Source organism: Acinonyx jubatus, chromosome F2 (assembly GCF_027475565.1).
Source record: "Acinonyx jubatus isolate Ajub_Pintada_27869175 chromosome F2, VMU_Ajub_asm_v1.0, whole genome shotgun sequence".
NCBI lineage: Eukaryota > Metazoa > Chordata > Mammalia > Carnivora > Felidae > Acinonyx > Acinonyx jubatus.
Genome location: NC_069394.1, coordinates 29,946,240 through 29,960,341, shown reverse-complemented (window position 1 = coordinate 29,960,341; position 14,102 = coordinate 29,946,240). Strand labels below are relative to the sequence as shown.

Here is a 14,102-nt window from a genome sequence, read left to right as displayed (position 1 = left end):
CCAAGAAATGAAGCAGAGGGATTTAGTAATCTGTTCAAGGTAATACAATAAGAAACTGTAAAGCTGAGTTTCAAACCAAGTCTGCTAGACTCCAAAGCATATGCTATTAGCCACAATGCTTGATTAACTTTAATTCTCTATAGATATAAAGAAATAGATCAATATACAGACACACATTTCTACACATATGAATATGTACACATATATGTGTATACACACATGCACATATACACATACATACAACCTAGCAAACTAGAGGTTTGATGAGGCCAAACAGCCACACTGTGTTTCTATCCAAGTAGCAGGGACCATTAGGTTCTAAGACAGTATTTTTTACTTTCTTCAAAAATTTCCATCTCAGTCCAGATAGAAAAGGATTATATTTGAAAGTGACTTGGGCTACATGGAAAAGGCAGCTGAGGCCCCTTTTGACCCTGTCCTGCCACCTGTGAGCTGAAAGGATCAATATTTTGACACACCTGAAATCCACCCTGTTTGGGAAGCTGTGCCTTGGGAAGCTGAAATTTTCCAGGCATGTAAGCAGGAAGTGAGCTGAGAACCTACTGCATCCTCTCTCTTCTCCCCCTTTTACCTCTTCCATTTCCTTACTCCTTCACCTGTTCTGAATTTCAATGTGAAAATCAGAAAAAGATATGTTGAATAAAGTCAATTTCATCTCTAAAAACCATACATGCCTCACCACCTGAAAGATCCTAGTCATAATTTTCCTTTTTCTTTCTTCTTCCCCCAGGAAAATAGAACAATAGTAATTAAAATGGAAACATTGGGAGGCCCAGAGCATATTGTGAGCACCATTTGCCTAGCAGACTGCCTAGCTGCAGAATCCTCCCCTCCCCCGCCCGCCACCTCCCCTGCAATGAAGAGCGACTCCTGTCTCCCAAAGCCTGCGCAGTCAAACCTGCCTGCTGTGTGCAACCTGGGTGTGTGCCTGCTCTGGGTCTCCCTCTGAGCCAAAGTGGTGTGCGCAGCAACACTTAGGCCTTCCCCCCGCCCCCAGAAGAGAATAAACATTGGCGTTCATATCAGGAGCAGGCGTGCCCTGGCAGAAGGGCACGCTGGCTGTGTGACTGGCAGCCAATCCTCTTTGGCTTTCAGTTTTGTGTTTCTCAAATTCTAACTGACTTGCAACCATACCAGGAGGAGTTCTGCTTCATTTCTGGGTTACAGAAGGTTTAGGGCCCTGGGCCACATGGGTCGTGGAGTACTCTGGAGCTCAGGCGTGGGGTGAGTGAGAGCCTTCCCTAGACTGACCCCACGCCTGCCCGGGGCCGTGGCCGTGAGCCTTCATGTCTGCATTTTCCGCTCCGAGGCTGCTCAGTGGTAGATGCCCGGGAAACCCTGCTGCCCCTAATGCCAGATGCAATGTACATGTGTTGTCAAACTAGGATTAGTTTGTTATTTCTCCTTTAAGTAGGTTAAGCTTTTTTAAGCAGGGGTAATTAAGATTATGACTAGGCAAGGAATGAAAGAAGTCACGGGGCTTAATGAGGGTATGGTAGTTACCCTCGAATGCAAAGGGCATAAGAAAAGAAAAGAAAAAGAGAAATGAAAAGATGCACAGGCACCCAGCTCCGTCCACCATGCCCTGGTAGAATGAGAGCACATGGGACAGCTAAGGTAACTCGCCTATCACTTCTGGAACATTTCTGAAAAGGGTCTTCCCCCATTTCTCCCCAGTGCTCATTGGCTCCCTAAATTCTCTGTCATTATTGATTTCAAAATACTAAAAACATATAACTTGACACTCAAAGTTGGCACACTTTCTGCTCACAGGCGCTACCTATCTGGTCAAAAGAACTGGGCAAGAAACAGGAAGCACAAAGGAGAAAAGGAGAGCAGAGAGGCTGTGCAAAGGCTCTTTCCATTATTCCCTCCAGAAACTGCTCCAATCCAACCATCCGCTTGCTGAGCTGCCAGTGGCTCACACCGGCTCCCTCCTGAGGAAATACCAGAGACTCCCAGTCTGCTCACTTCTGCATGCTCCTCCCTCCACTCCATCTTCCACATGCCTCCACACAGTCCATTCCATCCTCCACACAGCTCCACACAGCTGCCAGACTGGTGGCTCTCAAAGGCCAACTTGCTCATGCCATTTCACTGTTTGAATTCTTTCCCGGGGGCACAGAAATCCTGCCTCCAGGAGCATCTCCTGTAAGTAATACTTGCACATTTTCAAAGATGAGAATCATCAAATCAGTGCTGTGTATGGACTGGCAACACATTTAATGTCTATCATTAGTGGATTGGTTAAATAAACCATGATTCAACCACATAATTGGAAAACATGGAGCTGGAGACAAGAATGAGACAGATCTGAATGTGCCAAATGTGCTGATATGGGACAATCTCAAGATGCAGGTTTGTATAGCATGTGCCTGTGTGTTCAGCAAAAGAAGAAGAAAGAAGATACTTCTGCATAGACTAGTTCTACAAAGATACACAAGAAGTTAGCGATCATAGTTGTTCTTGGGAGAAGGGCTGTGGAACAGAGGATCTGTGGGGCCAAATTTTCTTTTCATTGTTTGCTGTTTGCAGATTTTCAAAGTATGTGTAGATATTACTTGTGTAATAAGAAACACTAATTTAAAAAACAAGAACAAAACCCTCCATGTAAAGCACTTCATCACCATCTCATGAAGGTACTTCGTCACCCGGCCCAGCCTACCTTTGATACCTTCTCTGTTGATTCAGGTCATACCATGCCATTTGCTACTCCTGACATGTTCCTGCTACCCAGGAGTATTCCACACATAGGCACACAGCTGGGTCCCTTCATCTGTATATTGAGAATAATAACAGCACCCATTACATATAGGTTTTTGAGAATTAAATCAAATAAAACATAAATGCTTATAGCAGTGTCTACCAAATAATGTTTCCATAAATGTTAGTTGCTGTTATTTTGTTTTATCCTAAGGTAGCTCTTCTCTATAAAAGGCTTTTGTTCTATCTCTGTCTGGTGAAAGGCTGCTTATACTCTTTGGCCTAGCTCAAATGTCATCCTCTCTGTTCTTCACAGTGTCTGAGAACTTTGTTCATACCATTTGTGTGGTGCTTTTCATAGCTTACCATTTTAATAACATACATGTCTGCTTCAATTCGTACCTTATGGGATAAATATCACTTTCTGTAATTTAGTGTAATGAAAGCAGTATGAAAATCCCCAAAAGATGTCGCATGTATGTATAACAGCAAACTCTTCTTACTGTGTGTCTGCTCATAGTTTCCCCACTGTGTGACACTAAAGGAACCTTCTGGGAATTAGGATTGACATTAGTGCCAAGATTCCCCCCAAGGTGACCTAAACACTTCACACCATTTTGGTTTTCAGGCCTCACTGTTTACAGCTCCTTCCTTCTTGCCAGAATGCTGGGCCAGCTTTTAGTACTTAATAATATAGATGGTGAGCTAATGCTTGGCTGATGTCTAATTTAAAAGATTGACAGTGCATTAAAAGCTGTAGAAGACAAAAAAAAAAAGACTCGAATAAATCATTATAACAGAAATCTCTTGACTGATTATCATTTTGGAGTTGAGTCTCTAATATTAACACAATAAAATATTCAATTGTCTTCCATATTCCTGTGAGAAAGAATATATTATTCAAAAATATAAAACATAATTTCCGAGTTAAAATATCTGAGGGGGAAAGGTGTTTTAGACTGATATATATCTTTATGGATAATGTGTTATCAGAATCATCTGGAGGAACTTTTTTAAGACTCAGATTCCCAAGCTCCACCCAAGGTCTACTACATTAGAGTTTCTGGCAGTGATGACCCTAGAATCTGCTTTTTCACACAGGATACCTTGGTGATTCTTAAGCATATTAAACCTTGGAGAGTCACTGATTTATAATAGCATTTAGAAAATTCAGCTTACATAAGAAAGTTCAGCAAAAAAAAAAAAAATCAGCAATTCTAAAGATCTCCTAAAAAGTCAAGCTCCACCAAATCATCAAATAACCATTGTATGTTGCTCCCCATCTTAGGCAGGGGTTCTGTATTTTTGGTTCTATGAGGCACCTTGAATGATGTCATGCTTGCAAAGATATCAGGTCTATAGACAGGTTTGGACAACTGTGGAGAATTGGAATGTGGCTAGCCAATGAGTGATTCTTTTTCCTTCAGCTCCGTATTGAATTTCTCAATTCTAATTAGAGCTTCTCTTTTCAGGGCTTCAGGTCTGATTAAGGATAATGGTCATGGGAAGGAAAGGGGAAAGCAACATAGTATGTCTAGGGTCTCAAGTAATATGGAACCCAAATAATGAGAATTGAGTCACAATTGTACCTGACCTGTGCACCTGCTTGTTTTGTGATTTTAAATTTTCTGTTGAGTAGATCCAGTTGCCTTTTCAGTCCTTCTTTACATAACCCTGGAGGCACAGAGCATAAAGATAATAATCAAAAGCAACATACTCCACTCAGCACATTCCTCTTCCCCCATAGGAAATAAGGTAGCTCAGTATGATTTGAGAGTCATTGTACTTTATGAATGAATCTAATTATTAACAGAGATTTACTGCATAGCTATAGTCTCTAGTGAAAAGAACATTTGTTTTAAAGTCGCTATCTATTTTTAAGACTCACTTCACTTTTTCTTAGGTGTACAACCTTAATAAACCAAGTCATTTCTTTCTGAACCATAGTTCTTATCTGCAAAATGAGGTTACTTCAGCTTGTTGTCATAAGGATAAAAGAAATAATGTTGACAAAGCACTGAGAATATTGTCTAGTATATAGAATGTATTTAATATCTCATTAAATCAATCACCAAATAGCAAAGCATCCATGATTTCCTACTATGTGGTATTAATGGACTGTGTTGCTATAAGAAATACTAAGATTAGTACAGATCATGCTTAAACTACCGTGGTGCTTATCCACAAGATAAAAACCGAAACACACAAACTATAGCAATATTGTATAAAAGCTATTTAAATAATATAAAATACATCATAAGGCAACACATGATCAGTTGATAGAATAGGGGTTTAACTGAAAAAGACAATAAATGAGAGTAGTGAAGAGGAGTACCTGGGTGGTTCAGTAGGTTGGGCTTCTGACTTCAGCTCAGGTCATGATCTCAGGGTTCGTGGGTTTGAGCCCCATGTTGGGCTCTGTGCTGACAGCTCAGAGCCTGGAGCCTGTTTCGGATTCTGTGTCTCCCTCTCTCTCTGCCCCTCCCCCACTTGTACTCTGTCTCTCTGTCACAAACAAATAAACATAAATTTTAAAAAATGTAGTGAAGAAATAATTCAGAGACCAGAAAAGCAATGTGCTAAGATTACCTTGAATATTATTGAGGCATTTGTGAAAGTATATCTTTATGCACTCAACAAATATCTCCTGAGTGTGTACTACAGCATGTCCTATAGGCTCTGGGATGCAGTGATAAACAAGACAGAAAGGGTCCCTGCTACCATAGAGCCTATATTTAAGTCGCAGGGAAAAGACACAAAAGAGAATAAATCCATGTTCAAAACTAAGATAAATCTAGGTAGTGAATGACAAATGCTAGGGCAAGGCATACAGTGGAACTAGCTGGCAGGTATTTTAGAGATACAGTCAACGAAACCTCTCTTCTCAGGGAAAGTTTGATCAGAGACCTAAACCAAGTCAGAAAGTGAACGAAGAAAAGACCAGATGGAAGACAAAGGAGCAGCAAGTGAAAAAGCAAGAATGAGCTTGGTTTACAAGTCCCCGCAGAAGACCAGTGTGGCTGCAGTGAGAGGAGCCTGGGGAGCAGGGGCAGGAGACACCCGAGAAAGGGGAATGGAGGCCAGATCACACAACACCTTCTTAGTCATTAAAGAGGGAATTTGACTCTAGGCTGTGATGTGAGCTCATCGCAGAATTTTGAGCAACTGAATGGTATAATTTAATGATTTCCTTTACATGATTGTGTGTGGAGAACAGACTTACAAGAGAATAGATGTAAGATCAGTTAGGACAATAATACATTGCTCTAGGAAAGAGGACAGTGACTTAAGCTGTTGGAGATGAGAAAGGGAACTAAAAACACAGTAGTTAAAAGAATTTAAAGAGAATATCAAGAGGAGAAATTATAAAAAACAACAAGCTCGTGGACCATGTATGAAAAGTAAAGAGGATACAGAAGAAATGAATTGAAGCCAAGATGAGAAGTAAGAAGCTCAGAAAGAGATCATTATTTGGGTAAGAGGGTGTAAAGACATAGAGTCTGGAGCCTGTGCACTTGAATTTGAATCCCAAGTCTATGCCTTACTATCCATGGGCCTTTGCAAAGGTCACTTAACACCACTAAGCCAGTTTCTTCACTTGTAGAATAGGAATAATGATATCTACATCATAGAGTTGTGAAGGTCAAATGAGAAAACATTAATTTCCTAACACATGGTAGGTTCTCCGAAAACATTTGTTTGTTTCCTTATACCTCTAGTTGAATTTAAACTGTATTTGTGCCCTTTTAACAGCAAGAAGCCGCTAAATACCACTATTTAGAAAAGTGTAACTTCTTTGTGAAGACTTTACTGCAGTGGATCAACAATCATATTTTTGTTACTTACTCTATTCTCCTGTAATCCAAGGAGAATTCTAAAAACTGTCTCAGTTTTATTGCAAGATGGGAGATTCCCAGGCAAACTGTGGTGTGGTCAGATCACCTTAAGGGGAATCTCTATGACAAGCCCTATTTACCAGATGGCTCAGTCTTAGGTCCACTGAAATTGTGAACTATTAGCAAGCACATTGCAGGGCAGTTTTGATTGTCTGCGACACTGTATAGGGGAGGCGGGCTTTAAGAAAATCAAAGCATAAACTCTATAGGGCTTTATGGATTAAGGTCACAGCCCCTCAGTGAATACATAATGCCCTAAAGATGATTCCCATTTGCTCATCCAAAAGGGGAAATGGACCAACAGAAGGGAGGAGGTGGCTTTTATTTATTTCCATTGTGCAGTACTAAGTGAATCCAGGACTCACTGCAATTTCCTGTCAGGGCCTCCCTTTTATTTCATACAGTTTCCTACTCAGGCAGCATGTAGGAAAATTGAACAGTTGTCTAGAAATTAGAATAAACTCCATTAAGTAGTTGAAGATTAAATGTTGATTCCAAGTGTCCCAATATGAGATACAGCTCAGGGTTTGGTCTTTCATACTGCTAGAAGCACTTTTTTAAATACTGAATACATGGCCAAACCAAAACAGAGAATACGGCTGGTATAATATTGGTGTGATATGCAAAAAAGGATTTGGGGTCGCACATGGTGGAGAAGGGAAGATATGAAAACTTTCCCAAGTTAGGGATGAAACAGGCAAGCACTTTGAAATCAATCAATAGTTTCTTCATCTCCCCAAAATATACTAATACTTAACTGAAACTAGTGGTCATTCAATCACTGATTAAGAAATGACCGCCACCACCATACCATACATAATTTAAAAAATGTTTTTTGCTTGTGATGAGGACTCTTAAGATTTACTCTCTTAGCAACTTTCAAATATGCAAAAAAGTGTTATTAAGTACAGTCACCATGCTGTACATTACATCCCATGACATTTATTTTGTAACTGGACGTTTGTGACGTTTGACTCTTCACGCATTTCACCCACCCACGCACCCACCCCCAACCACTCTCTGGCAACCAGCAATCAGATTCTGTCAGATCTTACCAATGATCATACTTTCTATAGTGTAAGTGATAAATTGAATCATGGCAAGAAACAAAAGATGTTCCCCCTGACCCCTAGGTATTTTGATTTGAACAATGGAGTTTTAAATTATGTTCTTGATTCCTATCAAGATTTTAACGAAATTACAGAACATACAAAAGGTTGCTGTTATCTTGTTCAAATAGAACTAGATTTTGCTCATCTAGCTGCAGATTCAGCAGATATACTGTACAAATATAAATTTTGGAAAATTCTACTCGATCTATAAACTTCTTTTTTTTTTAATGTTTACTTATTTTGAGAGAGCATGAGGGGAGGGGCAGAGAGAGGTGGGGACAGAGGATCCAAAGCAGGCTCTGCACTGACAGCAGCAAACCTGATGCAAGGCTCGAACTCAAGAACCAGGAGATCACAATCTGAGCCTAAGTTGGATGCTCAACCAACTGAGCCACCCAGGCATCCCTTGATCTATAAACTTCTTATCAAAGCACATGAGATCTTACCTGCTAAATGTTCTACACATCTTGTACATAACACTAATTAAAAAAAAAGGAATGTGATTTACTTACCTATAATATTGAGGCTTTCATAATGAAAACATAGGTCACTTTTCAAAATGTGTAAAACATGTAAATGTATAAAAGCACTTAATGAGATTATTGACTTTATAGAAATGGAAGATTGCCCCTTAGACATGTGCCTACAAGATGGATATCATTGTTGCCAGCCATATTAAAATATTAGCTTGCCATAAAATCATATTTTCAAAGCGTGGCACAAGAAGAATGCCTTCTAATTTGCAAATTCGAAGGTGTGAATGGAAAAAAGACTACAGTAAAGCAGAAATGTAGATGCTGTTCCTTTGAAACTGTTTGATGATCTTTGAAGAGGCTATAAGGAACCTAGAAAAAGATGAAGTGGCTACGCAGGTATTGTTCAACGTTCCATGTAGGCTGCAATTAAATTCATACAAGGAAAAAAATTCATATTTTGAAAATAAGACCGCTTTAGAACTCAGAAAATGGCAGCCAAATTAAACAGGACTTCTCATTTCTTCACTAAAACTGTACCTTATTTGGAATCAAACTTTAATTTCACAAATTCAAACTACCTGTCTGTTTTAAAATCCTTTTCCCCAAGAAAGAGAGGTTTAAGTTATGGTGACATGATTAAGAGTGTTTTAAAATGATAGACAATTTAAATATGGACAACTTACATGATTAACTTCTAAATGGTTATCTGATTGATAGGCAGCTGGTCTATCAAAATCAGTCTGTGGATTCAAACTGAATGGACATCTTGAGAGAGATAGAAATGAATTCTTACAAGTCTAAAAACCTGGTGTTACTTGTGAGTAAAACCCCAAGTATTCAATGCTCAGATGCTTTTGTTGAAAGTATTCAGATCATCACATTGGACTGACATCAGGAATCAATGTGATGTAGGCTTAGTAACAGCAGAGCGGCAAGTCAATGTGACTTTTACATTTGACTATATTTACTTTTACCACTACATAAAAAATAAAAGTATGCCCTAAAGAAAAGTTTGCAGGCAGTTCAGAGAAGTATTATTGGAAAAGGAAACTGAAAGACTAAAATTACCCCACTGTATCATAAGACAGAAAGAAAAACCTCACTGTTATCTTTCTATTAGATATAGGTAACATCTGTTTAGTATGAATCTTACAAATATACACTAAGATAGCCTGAAATTGTTTAATATATAATAAGAGTTAAAATAAGTCATAGTATCAGAGCAAAGAAATATTATGAAAACATTGTTAACTTTACCTCACACATATGGTTTTTCAATTAGTCCTATTATTAATCATTAATTGCCACAGTTACCTAGTTCTATTGCTTTGGTTTAAATAATAGCATTTATATAAAAGAAAATTAAATAATATGAATTTAATATAATTTCAAATAAACACCCATTTTCATATCTTTATGTTAAATAAATAACATAAATCATTTATTATAAACTATATATGGCTATAAAAAGTTGTTTATTATCTCTCAGCCAAATGCTGTTCCCTTGCCCACCTGATGCTCCCAAGTACACTCTCTAGTCAACCTTCTACACACAACTCTCTTCAGCCAGTCAGATTTCAGAGAACCCAATGAGTAACACAGAAATGGTTCCTTCTTTCATGAACTTACAGAATAGCAGGAAAGAAAGGCATCAAACATGTGATTACCAAGAAAATGTGTGGAAAAGAAGAATGGAGGTATACAGAGGACTAGAGAAAGCACAACTGGGAGAGCCAATCTGGCCAGGAAGGCTTCCCCAAGAAAGCCAGAGCCAGTCAATTCCCTGGAGGCTTCAGGGAAAGTCCAGGTTGCAAGCCCAGGTTTCTAGCACTGGAATAAGTCCAAGGTTGCAAACCAGTTGCCTGCAGGACAGATTTAGGCTGAAGGCATTCTGTGGCCATTACACCGTTGTCAAAAAACTCAATGTGCGCCCTCTCTCTCTCTCTCTTGAGAGTTTTACTTTAAAGCCTGATTTCTAGCCTATTTTGAAAAATAAGAAATGCAGCCAAAAATAAGAAATGAAGACCCAAGAAATGGGCCCATGTTGCAGTGACCAACTGGACACGAGTATCCACTGCCCCCTTTAAATGACGTATGACTTTTCCAATTCACATCTTCCCCTCACTCCCAATTGCTTCCCTGCATGGAGACTGAGTGGCACATGTCACATACCTTCATGCATGTTGTTAGTTAGAGTAGAACATGTTTCTCATCAAGATGAGGCAACAAAAAGACAGCGTCCATGTATAGCCAGCTCACTTCACTAATTGAGGCCACTTTAAGCATCTGAATTTGTGATGTCCATCATAAGCCACTCTCAGATAAAACAAAGGTCTCTTTATATTTAAAAATTAGAAGACATTTCGCAGGAGAGCTCTTGTTCAGACTCCATATAGCATCTCCTTCTCCTAACTATTGTCCACCTTCAAAGTGTTTCTAACTAAATACCTTTCTTGATGTATTTAATGTGGCTGACCATCAGCCGAATTTGAGATCTCCAGCTGGAATCCCTTTCTCCTAGACTTTCCTGTGTCCCATTCAGCTTAAGTCCCTGAAACTAGACTCAGAATCACTCTGCCATCTTCTGGGAAGCATCTCCTGGTCAGGGGGCCCCAGGTGTCTTGAATGTGTGCTTTAGGATGCCAAGATAACCCAGTGAGGTGTAGGAAGAAAATGTTAGCACTTTTATTTATATTTATTTTTATCTCATGAAACAAAAGAAATGAAGATATATAAATACTAAGCATGTAGCTTGACACTGGTATCTTCCCTCCTTCCATGTATCAGGCTATTATGGGTCTAGATATACTCACTTATTTTTTCAACTTCAATATATTATAATATGTTGCAGTTGGGGAAGTGGTTGCCCAAATTTCAATGGCAGTGTGGAGGGATAAATGGTATCAAAACTGATGTCTTAGAGGACTAAGTCCAGATATACTATGCTGAGTCTTTCCAGTTGGGGGACCCACTATTGCTTTCTCTGTTTTCAACAGCTGTCTTTTCCTTTCCCTTAGGAAGCTGCTGCCACCTTATGCGCACCAGTAAACATCTTCAACTCCTAATCTTCTGTGAGTTTAGAAAGCCTTCCCCTAGATACACCAATCCCTCTGGGAACTACCCTCCCACCTCTCTGAACAGCTCTGATAACATTCCTCTTAAAGTCCTTTTCTTCTTCTTAAGAAACTAGTTATCACCCATCACTCTTGCTTTGTGTTTAGGCAGAACTGAGTTGGTATCCTAGCGTCACTTATATTCTTGGTCAAATTATTTAACCTCATAGAGCCTCAGTTTTCTTATCTAGAAAAATATCATTTTTTAAGGTTGTTGAGGAATTATGAAGTTTCTAGAACTTTATTTACAGCTGTAAGATTTATCTGCTATGCTATCCTACTATTCCTCTTATTTAAGCCTTGGACATTTAACTTGTTCTAGAATAATTTCAGACAGAGAAAGAGAGAGAGAGATTTCAATTGAACCCAAATAACACAGAAATACCTCCAAATATCCAGGTCTTAGCTGGCTTACCACTAAAAGATAATAAGGGGCTCAGAATGAACTTTTCCTTACTGGCTAAAGTCTAGAGGCATTCAAATACAATGTTAAACTTATTGATTTTCGTACCCACCTGCTCAGTTTACAGCTTATTTCCTTGACAGCAGGATTAAAAGAAAAAGAGCAATGAGTAATGGAATGTCTGGGGCAGATTTCGGACACAGGAGATAAACTCCAAGTGTCTGAACTTGCACGTATATCAGCCTATATCTCTTTCTGATCTTCCTAGTAGAAGTACATTCCTTTGGTTTATCCTCACTTGATCTCTTCCATTTCCCTACTGAGGACTTACCAGACTCTGCTTCAGTCATACCCTTGATAGCAGAATGAATTCCATCATCTCCTTCGGTGGGGTGTCATTTGTCAACAGGAATAAGGGCCTCGATTGTGAGGAGGAAGCCCTGAATATCGATAGACAACTCCCAGCTATCAACGCCTCACTTTTGCCTTGCGCCTGATACCCCAGCCCAGCTAGCTAGGTGTCAGAGGTAACATTCCTCTTGGAGGTTTCAATACACTCTGTTGTGACCCCTTGACTCTGCTTGATGACTTCCATGATTTGTTTCTATATATTGAGGAAGGTGAGATTTTTAAGCTTACAAAGGGAAAAAAGCAACCAATTGGATGCCATTTAGCACTCAAAAAGAAATGGATTAAATATCACCTAATTTGTTTTAATTCCTGCTATTCCACAACGTACAATATCCTCTGGTTGGGCTGGCTGACTTCCTGACCCCATTCACTCTTACTTTCAAGTGATTTTACTTTTTATTGTGAAATATGTCATCCATAAAAAAGGATGTATAAAGCATACATGTACTTTTAAAGAGACTGTTACAAAGCACATACCAAGGTCTCCCATACCCCCACATACATATTACAAAATGATAGAAAGTTAATATTTCAGGAGACCTTCCCTTCCCGTGATATAACCACTATCCTAACTTGTGTGATAATCATTATTAATAGTTTTATCACTTATATATGTTATCCCTTAACAATGTAATTTAGCTTTTCCTGTCTTTAAATTTTATATAAATAGAATAATAGTGGCTCTTATTTTGTGACTTGCTTATCCCATTCCATATTCTGTTTGTGAGATTCATCCACATTGATAGAGAGGTATAATTAGTTAATTTTCTCTGCTGTATAATACTCCATTGTATTACTTTATTATATTGCAGCTTCTTGTATCTATTCTACTGCTGGTGGAAATTTGATTTTCTACATGTACCTTGCTCCACTTCTGTCTCTATGTCTGTTCCAGCCTAGGAGACATTTTTTTCTCCCCATGAATTTAATTCTCTCAATATATGAATATTGTTCTTCCTGATTCTTCCTCACCAGTTCACTGTCCATCCTGACAGATCATACAAGTTGAGGTCAGACATATTTAGTTACTGAATTACTAATGAACACCTTCATTAATTAATCAAATATTTTGAGTAGGTGTGAGAACTTAGACTCAATACAATGCAGTTTGGTATTCACTAGAGCTTACCAATATTTTCTTTTACCAACACTTTGGACCCATAATAGTGCTCAGTTAGTATATGTTAATCCTTGGTTGAGATTAATAAAAATAACATAATAGTAGTAATAATAGTAGCAGTTAATGTTTACTGTGTACTATGTGTAAGGCACTGTACTAAGAGTTTTAGAAGAATTAAATTGTTTAATCCTCACAGCAGTACTATGAAATAGGTACTATTATGCTAATCCTCATTCTATACATGAGAAAACTAAGAGAAATTATGTAATGTGCCCAAAGTCATACACTAATGGGTATTAGAATAGAAGGGATAATAGAAACTTAAAGATAGTCACTTTAGTTATTCCATGCTGATTTACAAAGACATAATCACAGGGGCCTGGTGGCTTAGTTGTTAAGCATCTGACTTTGGATCAGGTCATGATCTCCCAGTTGGTGAATTCAAGTCCCACATGGAGTGAGCTTGAACCCGTCGGGTGAGCTTGACCCCTACTTTGCATGAGCTCAAGCCCTGCTTTGGATGAGCAGGAGCACAAGCCTGGGTTCGGTTAAAACACAAGCCCCGGGTGAGCCCCACTTCTCTCTCTCTCTCTCTCTGCCCCTCACTCATTTGCATGCTGCCCTCCCTATCTTTCTCTCAAAGAAAAAAATCATAATAGTAACAACTATTACTTGCTGAGTATCTTCACTGTGCAAAATACTAAATGGAGCCCTCTACATCATCTCATCAATTCTCATAACAATTCATTGTGATGAGTACTATACCATATTTCCAATTTAAGAACAAGGAAACTGAGGCTCACGGATGTTAAGTAATTGCCTAATTATCTAGTAAGTGACAGGGTGG

The 14,102-nt window shown here is 38.8% G+C and overlaps 1 long non-coding RNA gene across 1 annotated transcript; it reads right to left on the bottom strand.

The window, feature by feature from the left end:
* Positions 1 to 264: 264 nt before the first annotated feature.
* LOC128312800 (uncharacterized) lies at positions 265 to 8,734 on the bottom strand. Its single transcript, XR_008292553.1, has 4 exons — positions 5,060 to 8,734; positions 4,319 to 4,398; positions 2,687 to 2,797; positions 265 to 622 (listed from the first exon to the last, which is right to left on the bottom strand). It is a non-coding gene; the product is annotated as an uncharacterized LOC128312800 (long non-coding RNA).
* Between the last annotated feature and the right edge of the window lie 5,368 nt (positions 8,735 to 14,102).